The sequence below is a fragment of the Lontra canadensis genome, unplaced genomic scaffold (assembly GCF_010015895.1).
Source record: "Lontra canadensis isolate GAN:19392208 unplaced genomic scaffold, GSC_riverotter_1.0 scaffold84, whole genome shotgun sequence".
NCBI classification, from domain to species: Eukaryota; Metazoa; Chordata; class Mammalia; order Carnivora; family Mustelidae; genus Lontra; species Lontra canadensis.
Genome location: NW_022631078.1, coordinates 354,876 through 367,969, shown reverse-complemented (window position 1 = coordinate 367,969; position 13,094 = coordinate 354,876). Strand labels below are relative to the sequence as shown.

At 50.2% G+C, this 13,094-nt stretch overlaps 1 protein-coding gene across 7 annotated transcripts in view; it reads left to right on the top strand.

Annotated features, from left to right (window-relative positions):
- Nucleotides 1-926: 926 nt before the first annotated feature.
- Nucleotides 927-13,094, top strand: part of PPP6R2 (protein phosphatase 6 regulatory subunit 2) — an 81,936-nt gene continuing 69,768 nt past the window's right edge. For 4 of the 7 annotated variants that reach the window (XM_032882696.1, XM_032882694.1, XM_032882691.1 and 1 more), the window contains exon 1: nt 928-1,131. The gene's annotated coding sequence lies outside the window, so the exon portion shown is untranslated. Of the gene's footprint in view, nt 1,132-13,094 lie in introns of all 7 variants that reach the window. The other 3 variants (XM_032882695.1, XM_032882692.1, XM_032882697.1) reach the window with 2 other exon arrangements.

Here is a 13,094-nt window from a genome sequence, read left to right as displayed (position 1 = left end):
GGAGGCAGGACCTTTGGCTTAGACTTCCCTTAGGTTTCCATTTCCAGCATTTCCCCACGCTCCACGCTGACTCCCGAAATGACAGCTCTCATTTCACTTTATTTCGTTATTGTTTTAAAGCAGGTTTTATTTATTTACATGACAGAGAGCGCGAGAGGGCACAAGCAGGGGGAAGGGCAGAGGGAGCAGCAGACCCCGGCCGAGCAAGGAGCCCCATATGGACTCGATCCCGGGACCCCGGGACCATGACCTGAGCCGAAGGCAGACGCTTCCCCGACCGATCCCCCCGGGCGCCCCATCAATCGCACCGTGCCGGTGGGTGTGACGAACTCGCGGCGCCGAGTTCACCGCGCGAACAGCCGCGAACCCCCTCGGGGCGCCTGGGAAAAGGAGCGCGTCCGCGGCGGCTGCGCGGGCGCTTGCAGGCCGGCGAGGGAGCAGGACGCAGAGAGCGCCCCGCGGGCACCGCGGCGGAGCGCCGCTCACGCTGGCCTGGGCCCGGCCCTCCCCAGCGCCGAGGAGCTCGGGAAACGGCCCGGGGGGCGGGGACGCCCTCGCGCAGGAGGACGCCCACCCCAGGGGTGGGGCCCTCAGGCCGCGTCGGGTCTCGGGAGGGCTGGCTCTGCAACTGCCGTGGCCCAACCCCAGAGCAAGTTTGTTAAGCTCGCTTAGAAACGCGGTCGTGCCTCAGAGCAGCGAGGGACAGGAGCGGGCCGCACGCCACCGCACCGCGCTCCCGCCGCCGCCGCGCAAGGGCTGCCCCGCGCGGGCCGCGACCACGCAGGCTCGCTGCCCCGCACGGCCCCGCCTCCCGGCTCCGCCCCGCCCCGCCCCCGGCTCGGCCCCGCCCCGGCGCGCGCCCTCGCGCCAGACACCGCCCCCGGCGTGCGCGCGCGCTCCCGCTGCCGCCGCCATTTTGGAGCGACCCCAGCGCCGCCCGCGGCCAGAGCCGGTCCCGAGCCGCCGGCCGGCCCGCGCCGTGTCCGTGGGCGCCGTGTCCGTGGGCGCCGCGCCCTGCCGGGCCCATGTGCGTGCGGCTAGCCCCAGGTCGCCCGGGCTTCGCCTCCGCCCGCGCCCTGGCCTCCACCCGGGCCTCCGAGGAGCCGCCGCGACGCCCGGCCCGCGGGGCAGGTGAGTGCGGCCGCCCGCCGCGGCTCTTCCCAGCCGGGCCCTCCGCTCCGGCCGCGCCCGTCGCTGCTCCGTCGTGACCGCCCCGTCGTGACCGCCCCGCTGTGGGTGCGCCCGTGTCTGTCCGCCCCGTCCGTGTGTCCCCCGTCGGTGTCCTCCACCACACTGCCCCCCTCAGCGGTGCCCCTCGTCAGTGTCCCCGCACGGTGTCCACCCCCGCACGGTGTCCCCCCCCCCCCTCCCCTCCCCCCGGCCTGCTCCTCCCCGTCCCCGAGGCAGTGTCCGTCTCCGCCCCGGGCGGGGGTGCCCTCCCGGCCCTGACCCCCAAGTGCCCTCCTCACCTGCCACGGCCGGGGCCTCCGCACGGCTCCCGCCCTTCTCCCGCCAGGGAGGGACCCTGACCACTGGGCCGCGCGCGCCCGCCGGCGCTACCCTCTCTACCTGTTGCGGCGGGACTCTCCCTCCCCAGTGTCCACGCTCGTCCCTGCCCTGGCCGCTCTCTGCTGCTGCCCCTCTGTCTGTGGCGCGCGCAGCTTCCCTTCCCCGGCCTTCCCCGTGTCTTCCTCCCGCCCCATCAGCGCTGCCTTCCCTCGTGCCCCTCATAGGCCCTGACCTGTCGCGGTCGCCTCCCGCACCCCCAGCCTGCCGCTTGGTGTCCTTGCAGCCTGTTGGCGTTGTCCACCCCCTTGTTACTGCCTGTTCTGAGCCTGCCGCTGTCACCCCAGCTCCCCCGCTCCGTCACTCCCCAGCGGTCCCTGCCTCTTCCTGCAGCCCTTCCCCCTGTCACTCTGCCCACCGGCCTTGTCCCTGTGGCCTTCTCAGCCTGCTGTCACCTGCTCCTGTGGCCTCCCCGACACTCAGCTCTTACCTCTTCCTCACGTTCCTTGCTTTCTAGTTCCTGTTGCATTTGGGCCTTTCTGACTCCTGTCAGCCAGGCTCCGGAGCGGTGAGAAGAGCTGGGGGGGCGGGCAGGGCCTCCCAGGCCGGGAGGACCGCACGTGCAATGGCCCGGTGGTGGAGCTTCTCCAGGAGCCCAGATGATCCGAGCGCGTGGCCAGGGTGGGCTCTTGGCCTTGCCGCGGAGGGAGAGGTGGGGTGTTGGGTGGTGCGGTTGTGTTCAGACCTTGCCGGTCAGCTTAGATGTTTGCAGGCAGAGTGGTGGCCTGTGCGGACGGCTGGGAAGCAGGTGTGGTGGGGAGGGCTCAGGGTGCTGTCTGGGGTTCTTGGTGGCACAGATGGGTGCACTGTGGCACCGTTTACTGAGCTGGGGAAGCAGGGTGGGGTGCTGGCAGGAGCAGGGTGTCATTCTGGGTTGGAGGTGGAAAGTGAGGTTTTCCTTTGGCTCGGGGAGGCGGGAGACGTCTGACACATCCAAGGGTCAAGCAGGAAGCCGTCGGGCAGAAGAATCTGAAGCCCTCGGGGGAGCTCGGGGTGCGGGTGAACAGGACCGCAGCACGCGGTAGTGTTTAAAGTCTGGGTAAGGGCGCAGCGCAACATCTGGCCTTTATTGTGTGCTGCCGCCCGGAATGCTTTGTATGAGCTACTTAGTGCTTGCGGGACCTCTGGGGTATGGGACGGTTACCACCCATTTTACAGATGAGAAAACAGGTGTACAGCAAATCGATGCTTGACTCAGGAGTCACATCTCCGACGGCTGACGAAAGCTCCTCCCCTTCCTTTTCCTTCCGGTTAAGGAAAAAGGCTAACTTTCAAAACTGTTCTGTTTTTGCATTAGAATGGTAGCTGATGACGTACCCAGCATTTCTGTGTGCACACGTGTGTGTTCCAATAAAGCTTTATTTAGAAAAAGAAGCGCAGGCCCTTTTTAAAGTGCATCACATACATCATCTTACTGAATTCTTTTTTTAAACAAAGTGCTTTACCTTTTTCTATGGTTATATCCTTGTGAGATGTAACAGACATTTTGACGAAAGGGGGGTACATGACTTGTGCAGAATTTTCTATGAACCAGAGAGTGAAAAGCAGATCTAAATTTTGTATTTTGACATCTAAACCAGTAAGCATTTACATTTTTCCCCGCCCCCTTCTGTCCATCTCCTAAACATTTACTTCTTAAAACAACTTAATGACGCTGCCTACTTGTGATCTGCCTGTCAAATAAATAAGTAAAAAATCTTTAAAAAAAGGGGGGGGCGCCTGGGTGGCTCGGCGGGTTAAAACCACTTAACGACACAGTTACTGCCGATGTTCCTATTCCTATTTATGTGAAGACGCTGAGGCACAAGTTAAGGAAAGTGTCCAAGATCACAGTAAATCCATGGGAGACCCAGGACTCAACTCAGCTGGTCACACTCTAGAGCTTGTGCCTTTCACTCTCGCCTCCTGTGGGTGCCTCCTGTGCGGGAAGTCTGAGCTCCGAATGAAAGTCGGGCGACTCCAAGCAGGCGTCGTGAAGCCAGTCACATTCGCACCCCATTCCTAAGCATCCTCAGCCATTCACTTTTTGGGAATCCTGTCAAATCTGGGTACAGCAATATCTTAACACACAGTGTCTTTTATTTCTTTATTTCTTTAGCCTTTCATTTCTTTAAAATTAATACAAGGTTCCTGGGTGGCTCAGTCAGTTAAGCATCTGCCTTCCGCTCAAGTCGTGATCCCAGGTTTTGGGATTGAGCCCTGAGTTGGGCTTCCTGCTCAGCAGGGCTCTGCTTCTCCTTCTCCCTCTGCCTGCCCCCACGGCTTGTGCTCTCTTTCTGCTCTCTCTCAAATAAATAAAATCTTAAAAAAAATACTCCACTAAAAATTATTGAAGAATATTTTGCACCCAGTGAAATGTGCAGATCTTAAATATGTTTGCTGAATTTTTTTTTTTAAGATTTTTATTTATTTATTTATTTGACAGAGATCACAAGTAGGCAGAGAGGCAGGCAGAGAGAGAGGTGGAGGCAGGCTCCCTGCGGAGCAGAGAGCCCCCCTCGGGGCTCGATCCCAGGACCCTGGGATCATGACCTGAGCTGAAGGCAGAGGCTTAACCCACTGAGCCACCCAGGCGCCCCTGTTTGCTGAATTTTGACAAATGTATACACCAGTGTCTCCATCACTCATGTCAAGATACAGAACATTTCTATCATTCCTAATAGTTTCCTTGTGTCCCGTGAGTTACTGCAACCAACCTCCAAATCAAGCAACCATTGTTCTGATTTCTGTCATTACAGATTAATTTTGCAGGTCCTTTGACTTCATATAAATGAAATCATAAAGTGTATGCTCTTTTGTCTCTTGTCTTTTGTGTAATGCTCTTGACATTTATTTATTTATATATTTATTTACTTGCTTGCTTACTTTTTAAGGAATGTCTGTGTCCAACAGAGATTGAGTCTGTGATGAGGAGTTCCACACTCCACTGACTGAGCTAGTCAGGTGCCCTTTGAGGTTTATTGATTTAGATGCTTGTGTCTGGTGGCTCAGTTGGTTAGGCATCTCCCTTCAGCTCAGGTCATGGTCTCGGGATCCTGGGGTCGAGCCCCACATCAGGTTCCCCCCTTAGTGGGAAATCTGCTTATCCCTCTCCCTTTGCCCTTCCCCCTGCTGGTATGCTCTCTCAAATAAATAAACAAAATCTTTAAAAAAAAATGCTTGTATCTGTATTTTTTGCTTTTTGAGTAGTATTAATTTGCATGAAAATATTTATTTCTTTTCGTATTGATATTGGGTTGCTGTCACTTTTTTGGATGTTACGACTAAAGTCAAGATTCTTATGCAAATCTTGTGGATATGTGGTATTTCTTTTGGGTAAATATTTAGGAGTGGAATTGCTGGTTCATAGTAGAGATATATGTTTAACTTTTCTAGAAACTGCCAAACCATTTTCCAAACTGGTACCACTTTACATTCCCACCAGTACTGTATGAGAGTTCCAGTTTTTCCATACCCACACCAGCCCTTGGTATTGTCAGTCTTTTTAATTTTATTATTCAGGTGATAGTGATATCTCATTGTGGTTTAATTTGCATTTTTCTGATGAATGACAGTGAACAACTGTTTTATTTTTGGTGAACGCTTTTTTAAGATTTTATTTTATTTTAGAAAGTAAGAGAACGTGTGCATGCTTCCCAAGTGCATTGGAGGGACGGGCAGAGAAGGAGGGAGAGGGCCAAGCAGACTCCAAGCTGAGCCTGAGCCTGACATGGGGCTTGAGCTCATGACCTCAAGATCATGACCTGAGCTGACCTGAGCAGAAATCAAGAGGCCGATGCTTAACTGCTGAGCTACACAGGTGCCCCTTGGTGGACAACTTTTTATATGCTAATTGGCCCCTTATCTTTTTCTTGTGAAGTGTCAGGTTTTTAATCCACCCTTGATTGGATTGTTTGTGTTTTAAAGATTTTTATTTATTTAGAGAGCATGCTGTGGGGGGGAGGAGCGGAGGGAGAGGGAGTGAGAGAGCCTTAAGCAGACTTGTTCTGACTGCAGAGTCCGTTGCGGGCTGATCCTGTGACCCTGAGACCCAAGCTGAAACCCAGGAGTCCCAAGGGCCAACAGACAGCCACCCAGATGCCCCAGATTGTTTATTGTTCATTTAGGAGTTAAAATATATATGTGCTGATTACGAGTCCTTTATGACTGTGTGTGTGTGTTTCTGTGTAAGGAGTAAATTTTTAAATATTTTATGGTTTGTCTATTTTTCTTTTTAATTTTATTTACTTTTTTTTTCCCCAAGATTTTATTTATTTCGGAGAGAACGCAAGTATGAGTTGGGGGTTGGGGGCAGAGGGCGAAGCAGTCTCCCTGCTGAGCAGAGAGCCCGAGGTGGGGCCTGATCCCAGGACAGTGGAATCAGACCCAAGCCAAAGGCAGACACTTAACCAAATGAGCTGCCCAGGTGTCCTGATTTTATTTACTTCTTAAAAAGTAATTTCTGCATACGGGGCATCTGGGTGGCTCAGTGGGTTGAGCCTCTGCCTTCAGCTCAGGTCATGATCCCAGGGTCCTGGGGTCGAGCCCTGCGGCGGGCTCTCTGCTTCCTCCTCTCTCTCTCTCTGCCTGCCGCTCTGCCTGCATGTGATCTTTCTCTGTCAAATAAATAAATAAAATTTTTTTTTTTTAAGATTTTATTTATTTATTTGGCAGAGAGAGATCACAAGTAAGCAGAGAGGCAGGCAGAGAGAGAGAGAGAGGAGGAAGCAGGCTCCCTGCAGAGCAGAGAGCCTGATGCGGGGCTTGATCCCAGGACCCTGAGATCATGACCCGAGCCAAAGGCAGAGGCTTAACCCCCTGAACCACCCAGGTGCCCCTAAATAAAATCTTTAAAAAAAAAAGTAATCTCTGCATACAACATGGGGCTTGAATTCGTGATCCCAAGATCATGGGTCATATGCTGTACTGACTGAACCAGCCAGGTATCGCTTCTCTGGATTTTTTTTTTAGAGATTTTATTTGTTTATTTGACAGAGAGAGATCACAAGTAGGCAGAGAGGGAAGCAGCAGGGGAGGGGAACCCAAGCACCCCACCCAGGCGTCCTCTTAATGGTGTCTTTTTTTTTTTTTTTTTATAAAGATTTTATTTATGTATCTGACAGAGAGAGATCACAAGTAGGCAGAGAGGCAGGCAGAGAGAGAGGAGGAAGCAGGCCCCCTGCTGAGCAGAGAGCCCCACGCGGGGCTCGATCCCAGGACCCTGGGATCATGACCCGAGCCGAAGGCAGAGGCCTCAACCCACTGAGCCACCCAGGCGCCCCTTAATGGTGTCTTTTGATGAACAGAAAATTTTAAGTTGGGTGAAGTAAAAAAAACCTCATCAATATATATATTTTTAAAATTTATTATTAAATATTTTATTTATTTTGGGTCGCCTGGGTGGCTCAGTGAGTTAAAGCCTCTGCCTTTTGCTCGGGTCATGGTCCCAGGGTCCTGGGATCGAGCCCCGCATTGGGCTCTTTGCTCCACGGGGAGCCTGCTTTCCCCCCTCCTTCTGCCTGCCTCTCTGCCTACTTGTGATCTCTGTCAGATAAATAAATAAAATAAAAAAAAGATTTTATTTATTTGACAGACAGACAGGGAATCCAGGCAGAGGGAAGTGGGAGGAGAAGCAGGCTTCCCACTGAGCGGGGAGCCCTATGTGGGCCTCGATCCCAGGACCCTGGGATTGTGATCTGAGCCAAAAGCAGATGCTTAATGATTGAGTCACCCAGGCACCTCTGATTATTTTTTAAATAATCTCTACACCCAGTATGGGGCTCAGATACAACTCCAAGATTGAGAATTGCGTGTTTCTCTAGCTGAGCTAGCCAGGTGTCCTGTCAGTGTCACTATTTTTTTTTTTTTTATTTGACAGACAGATCACAAGTAGGCAGAGAGGCAGGCAGAGAGACACAGGAGGAGGAGGCAGGCTCCCTGCTGAGCAGAGCCCGATGCGGGACTCGATCCCAGGACCCTGAGATCATGGCCTGAGCCGAAGGCAGAGGCTTTAACCATTGAGCCACCCAGGCACCCCTGTATTTTTTTTTTTAATGTTTATTATGTGTCCTAACAGTTTTACGTGTACCAGTGCTGTGAAAACACTTTTTCTTGTTAAGGTTTTATTTATTTGAGAGTGCGAGCACTCACGCGGGGGGAGCTGCAGGCAGAGGGAGAAGCAGAGAACCTGACATGGGGCTCGATCAACCTGAGCTGAAGGCAGACACTTGAACAACTGAGCCATCCAGGTGCCCCTCTTTTTCTTTTTAAAAAAACTTATGTATTTGGGAGAGAGAGAGCGCGTAAGCGCACAAGTGGGAGGAGCAGGGAGAGGGAGAAAGAGTCCCAAGCGGACTCAGCGCTGAGCACAGAGGCTGGTATGGGGCTCCATCTCACAACCCTGAGATCAGGACCTGAGCTGACACTAAAAGTCGGACACTTAACCAACTGTGCTGCCCAGGCACTTCCCCCTTTTTTATTTTTTTGGTAAAAAAAAAATTTTTTTTAAGATTTTATTTTTAAGTAATTTTTACACCCAACATGGGGCTTGAATTTGCAAGCCCCAGATCAAGAGTCACACATTCCACTGACTGAACCAGTCACACACTCCTGTAAAAGTTGTATAGTGGGTGGTTTTGTATTTTGATTTGATTTACCTTTTTCTTTTTAACATCTTTATTGAGATTCAGTTGCTATACAATAAACCACACATGTTTAACATGTAATTTGGTAAGTTTTGACTTCTGTATACACCTGTGAAATCATCAGCACAGTGTAGTGAACATGTCTACCATGCCCCACATTTCCTCATACCATTTTGGGAGCCCTCAGTCCCACCCTTTCCTGGCTTTCCATCTCCAAGCAAATACTGATCTTTCTGAATGATCCATCTTTCATTATTACTATTATTTTTTAAAAGATTTTATTTATTCATTTGACAGAGATCACAAGCAGACAGAGAGGCAGGCAGAGAGAGGGGGAAGCAGGCTCCCCGCTGAGCAGAGAGCCTGATGTGGGGCTCGATCCCAGGACCCTGAGATCGTGACCCGAGTCGAAGGCAGGTGCCTTAACCCACTGAGCCACCCAGGTGCCCCTCATTATTTTTTAATGTGAGGTGAAATCAGGGTAATTCCCTCAGCCCCCATATGGTTTACAAAATCATCCGAGCTTTTTTGGGGAGCCTTTGTTATAAATTAAACATACGTGTGCAGGCTTATTTCTGGGCTTTTTGTTACGTTTTGTTGGTGTATTTTTCTATCCTATGCCAACATCACACTCTTAATTACTGTAATTTAATAGTAAGTCTTGAGATGAGGTAGTGTAAGTCCTCCACCTTTATTCTTCTACAAAATTGTATTGCCAGCTTTCGAATAAGCTCTTCAATATGTACAGAAGTTTTTGTTAGAAGTTTGGTTGGGATTACATTGATTCTGTACATCAGTGTTAGAATTGAAGTAGTAACATAGTCTTCTGATTTGTACAGATGGTATATTTCCATTTATGTAAATCTCCTTGCATTTTCCTCAGCAGTATTTTACAGATACACTTTTTTCATTCAGTATATTTGTAGGTATTTGATATTTTTGGTTATTTAAAACATTTACTTAGAGTATTTTATTTGTTTATTTGTAAATAATCTCTACACCCAGCGTGGGGGCTCAGATCCACAGTCCTGAGATCAAGAGTCACAAACTCCATTGACTGAGCCAGCCAGGTGCCCCATTTTCTATTTTTTACTTAAAAAAAAATTTTTTTTTTTTTAACTTATTTGAGAGAGAAACAGAGTATGGGAGAGGGAGGGGCAAAGGGAGAGGGAGAAGCAGACTTCATGCTGAGCAGGGATCCCGACACGGGGCTCGATCCCAGGACCTGTGATCATGACCTGAGCCAAAGGCAGACACTCAACTGACTGGGTTAGTCACCCAGTTGCCCCCCATTTTCTACTTTTTAAAGTTATTTGCTGTTAATAAAGTTATTTGCTGATTTATGTATCCTGCAACTTTGCTCAATTCATTTCTCAGTTTTCATACTGGGTTTATATATTCCTTCAGATTTTTCTTCCTATATAATCATATCATCTTGAAGGAAGACAGTTTTACTTTCTTTTCCAGTTCTAATGCTTTTTATTTCCTTTTCTTGCTTTATTGTACTGGCTGGAACCTCTAATACAATGTTGAATGGAAGTGGTGATAGTGGGCCTTCAGGGGTTGAGGATGTTGCTTTCTGGTCCTATTTTGTGGAATGGTTTTCCTTTTCTAATTATGAAAGAGTGTTGGATTTTGTCAAATGTCGTTCCTGCGTCTGTTGAGATTATTTGATTTCTGTCCTTTGTCCTGTCCGTATGGTGTGCTGTATTAAGTGATTTTCAGGTGTTTAAAGTAATTTTTCAGTCTTAGGTTAAGTTCCCTTGGTGTGGTGTGTAATGCTTTTTATAGGTGGCTGGATTTGGTTGGCTAGTATTTTGTTGAGGTTTTCTTTATGCGTATTCGTAAGAGAGCTACGACTTTCTTTTCACATGATGTCATTGGTTTTGGTAATACCAGCCCTTTAGATGACTTGGGAAGCTGTTCTGTCCTTTTTGAAGATTAGTTTTCTATATGGGCTAATTTTCCTTCATCCTGAAGCACTTCCTTCAGCGTCTCTTATGCTGTGAGTGTGCTGGGGACGGAGCCCCTCAGCTTTTGTCTGGAAAGCTCTTCGTTTTTGTATCATTTTGTGTTACTTGATTTCATCATGGTGTGTGTACTCTTCAGTCCTCATTCTCTGTTTTCCCCGTCCACCCACCCACCTCCCTTCTGGTGACCCTGTCTGTTCTCTGTAGTGAAGTTGAGGTCTTTATTCTTTGGTTTTGAAGGATATTTTTGCTGAATGTAGAATTCTGGGTTGATAGCTTTCTATTTTTCAGCACTTTGAAGAATTTGTGCTGTTGTCTCTTAGCATCTGTTGTTTCTTATGAGAAGTCTGCTATCCTTCTTAACCTTTTTTCCTACTGTATTTGAGGTATTTTAATAAATATTTTTAAGATTATTTATTTTTAGAGTAAGAGTGTGCATGTGTGGGGTGTGGGGGGCAGAGGGAGAGGGAGAGAGAGAATCTCAAGCAGACTCCCTCCCTCCCATGGAGTGTGGAGCACGACCCTGAAATCGTGACCTGAGCCAAAATCAAGAGCTGGGCACCTAACTGACTGAGCCACTCAGGTGCCCCTACTTATTATTATAAACACTTTCTTTTTATTAGAATTTTTCCTCCTTCATTTTGACTATAATGTTCTAGGTGTGCTTTTGTATTTTTCCTTTTAGGTATTTACGTAGTTCCTTGGATTTGTGTGTTGGTATATTTAGTCAAATTAGAAACTTTTTGGCCATTGTCTCTCAGATATTTCTTCTGCCTCATATTCTTTTTCCTCTCCTCTTGGGACCCCAGTGATAATTATTTTAAGACTGACCTCCTCCTGTAGGTTTGAATATGTTTGTCCTTTTAATATTCTTTTTTTTGTGTTTACATTTGTATGTTTTCTATTCTGTCTTTACAGTCATTGTTTTCTTTTTTGTGTTCATTGTGTTGTTTATTCCATCCAATAACATTTTATTTTATTTTAATTAATTAATTATTTTAAAAGATTTTATTTATTTATTTGACAGACCGAGATCACAAGTAGGCAGAGAGGCAGCAGAGAGAGAAGGGGAAGCAGCATTCCCACTGAGCAGAGAGCCTGATGCGGGGCTCGATCCCAGGACCCTTCACCCACTAAGCCACCCCGGTGCCCCATCCAGTAACATTTTAATTTCAGATACTGTATTTTTCAGTCCTAGAACAACTTCTTTTTTTTTTTTTTTTGTCAAGTTTGCATTTCTCTGGTAATACTCATTTCTTCTTCACTCCTTCTGATGTTTTCCCCAAATCTTTTAATGTATTTATAATTGCTGTTTTTGTAGTTCTCATCTGCCAGTTCGAACATATGGTCATTTGACAGTTTTCTACCTCGCATGTCTAGTAATTTTTAATTACATGATGAACATTATGGCTGGGACATTCTAGAGACTCCGATTCGGGTTATCTTCCTGTAGAGAGTGTTGAGTTCTGTGCGGGCAGACTGGTACAGTTTTGGGAGATCATCTGGATCCTACAGAAGCATGTAGCCTGTAGCCTGGGTCTTTTGTTTTGGCCCTAAGTTTTAAGACCTAGCCTTTGGGTTCTGGAATGTGGTTTTCATTCCTCTAAGGTGTGGCCTGTCTAGGGTTTTAATGGAAAACCTTTCTCATTTGGCTGAACTGAAACTCCGGATTCTCTCCTGCCAGGACCGACAGCGGCTGGCGTCTTGGCTTGGCTCTTTTTCCTCCCAGCCCCTGCTTTCTGCTTGTCGTTTCTTCAGCTTTACTGACGGAGAGTTGACAGACAAAACGATGCTGTCTAAGGGACGTTGTGGCGATCTGGTGTGTGTGATGCGAGCGCTCTCCCTGTCCGCTGGGCCGCCACGTTGGCCACTGCCGTGTGGGTGCGCGGGTGTCCGGGGATGCCTGCTCAGCGGGGAGTCCGCTCCCCCACTGCCCCTGCCCTCCGTCTCTCCCAAGTAAAGAGATAAAGTCTTTAAATCAGGGAAGTGAGTGGCGCTCCAGCCGGGTTTCGTCCTGGGAGCGGCCTCAGCCGCAGCCCCGCTCCCTATGGCGGTCCTGGCGGGTGCGACCTGGCGACCCAGCGGCCTGCCGCGACCCGGCGCTGCGCACTCGGTCTTGCTCGCTGTTCGCGCTGCCCTGCTGATCCGCGCCGTCGTCGTCTGCTGCGTGGCCGGGGACGCGGACACCCCGGGCTTAATCACCGTGCTTTGGCGCGGTCCGTGGAGAAGCTGACTGCGGGCCAGGCCGCTGGACGCGGGGCTGAGGACCCAGTCGCTTCCTCCACTTGTAACCGTCGCGCGCCACCGCACACGGCCCCGCCCGTGTCCCTGCTCCCGCGCACTGAGCTCTGCCCCGGGCAGCACTGCTGTCCGCCCTGGGAGGCTGGCATTTTCGTCCCCGTCAGTAAGGACGCCCCAGGGCACAGGGAACCAGTGGCTCTGTCCTCAGGCCCAAAGGCAGGACGTCATCTGGGCAGAGTGCTGCAAGGTCTGCCAGAGCCCGGGCTCCCCGCCACAGGGCTGCGCGTTGCGCGCTCTCCATTGGTGGCCGAGCGGAGGATGCCCGGTGTCCTCTCTGTGGGCTGCTGTCCGCACTAGCACGACGCCAGCTACACATGTAACTGCCACCTGGAAGCCCCCGGGGGTCCCCTTCTGTCCCTTGAGACGAAACTCAGGCACAATAGAGCTGGCCTTTCCCGTGCGCTGTTAGCGGCGGTGGCCCTGCTGGTCCCAGAGGGCTCGGCTCCCCGAGGAGAAACCCGCCGACTGCTCCCTGTCGAAGACGTGCACTTCCCTCCTCAGGGTCTCATTTCCCCTCAAGCCTTTGAGACCCTCCTCTGTCCCTTTCTTGGCTCAGTCCTGGTTAGGACCTTCCCGTCCTCTGCCTGCATCTTCATAACCTTTCTGTAGCTCCTTTGATACTTCCTTTTCTTTC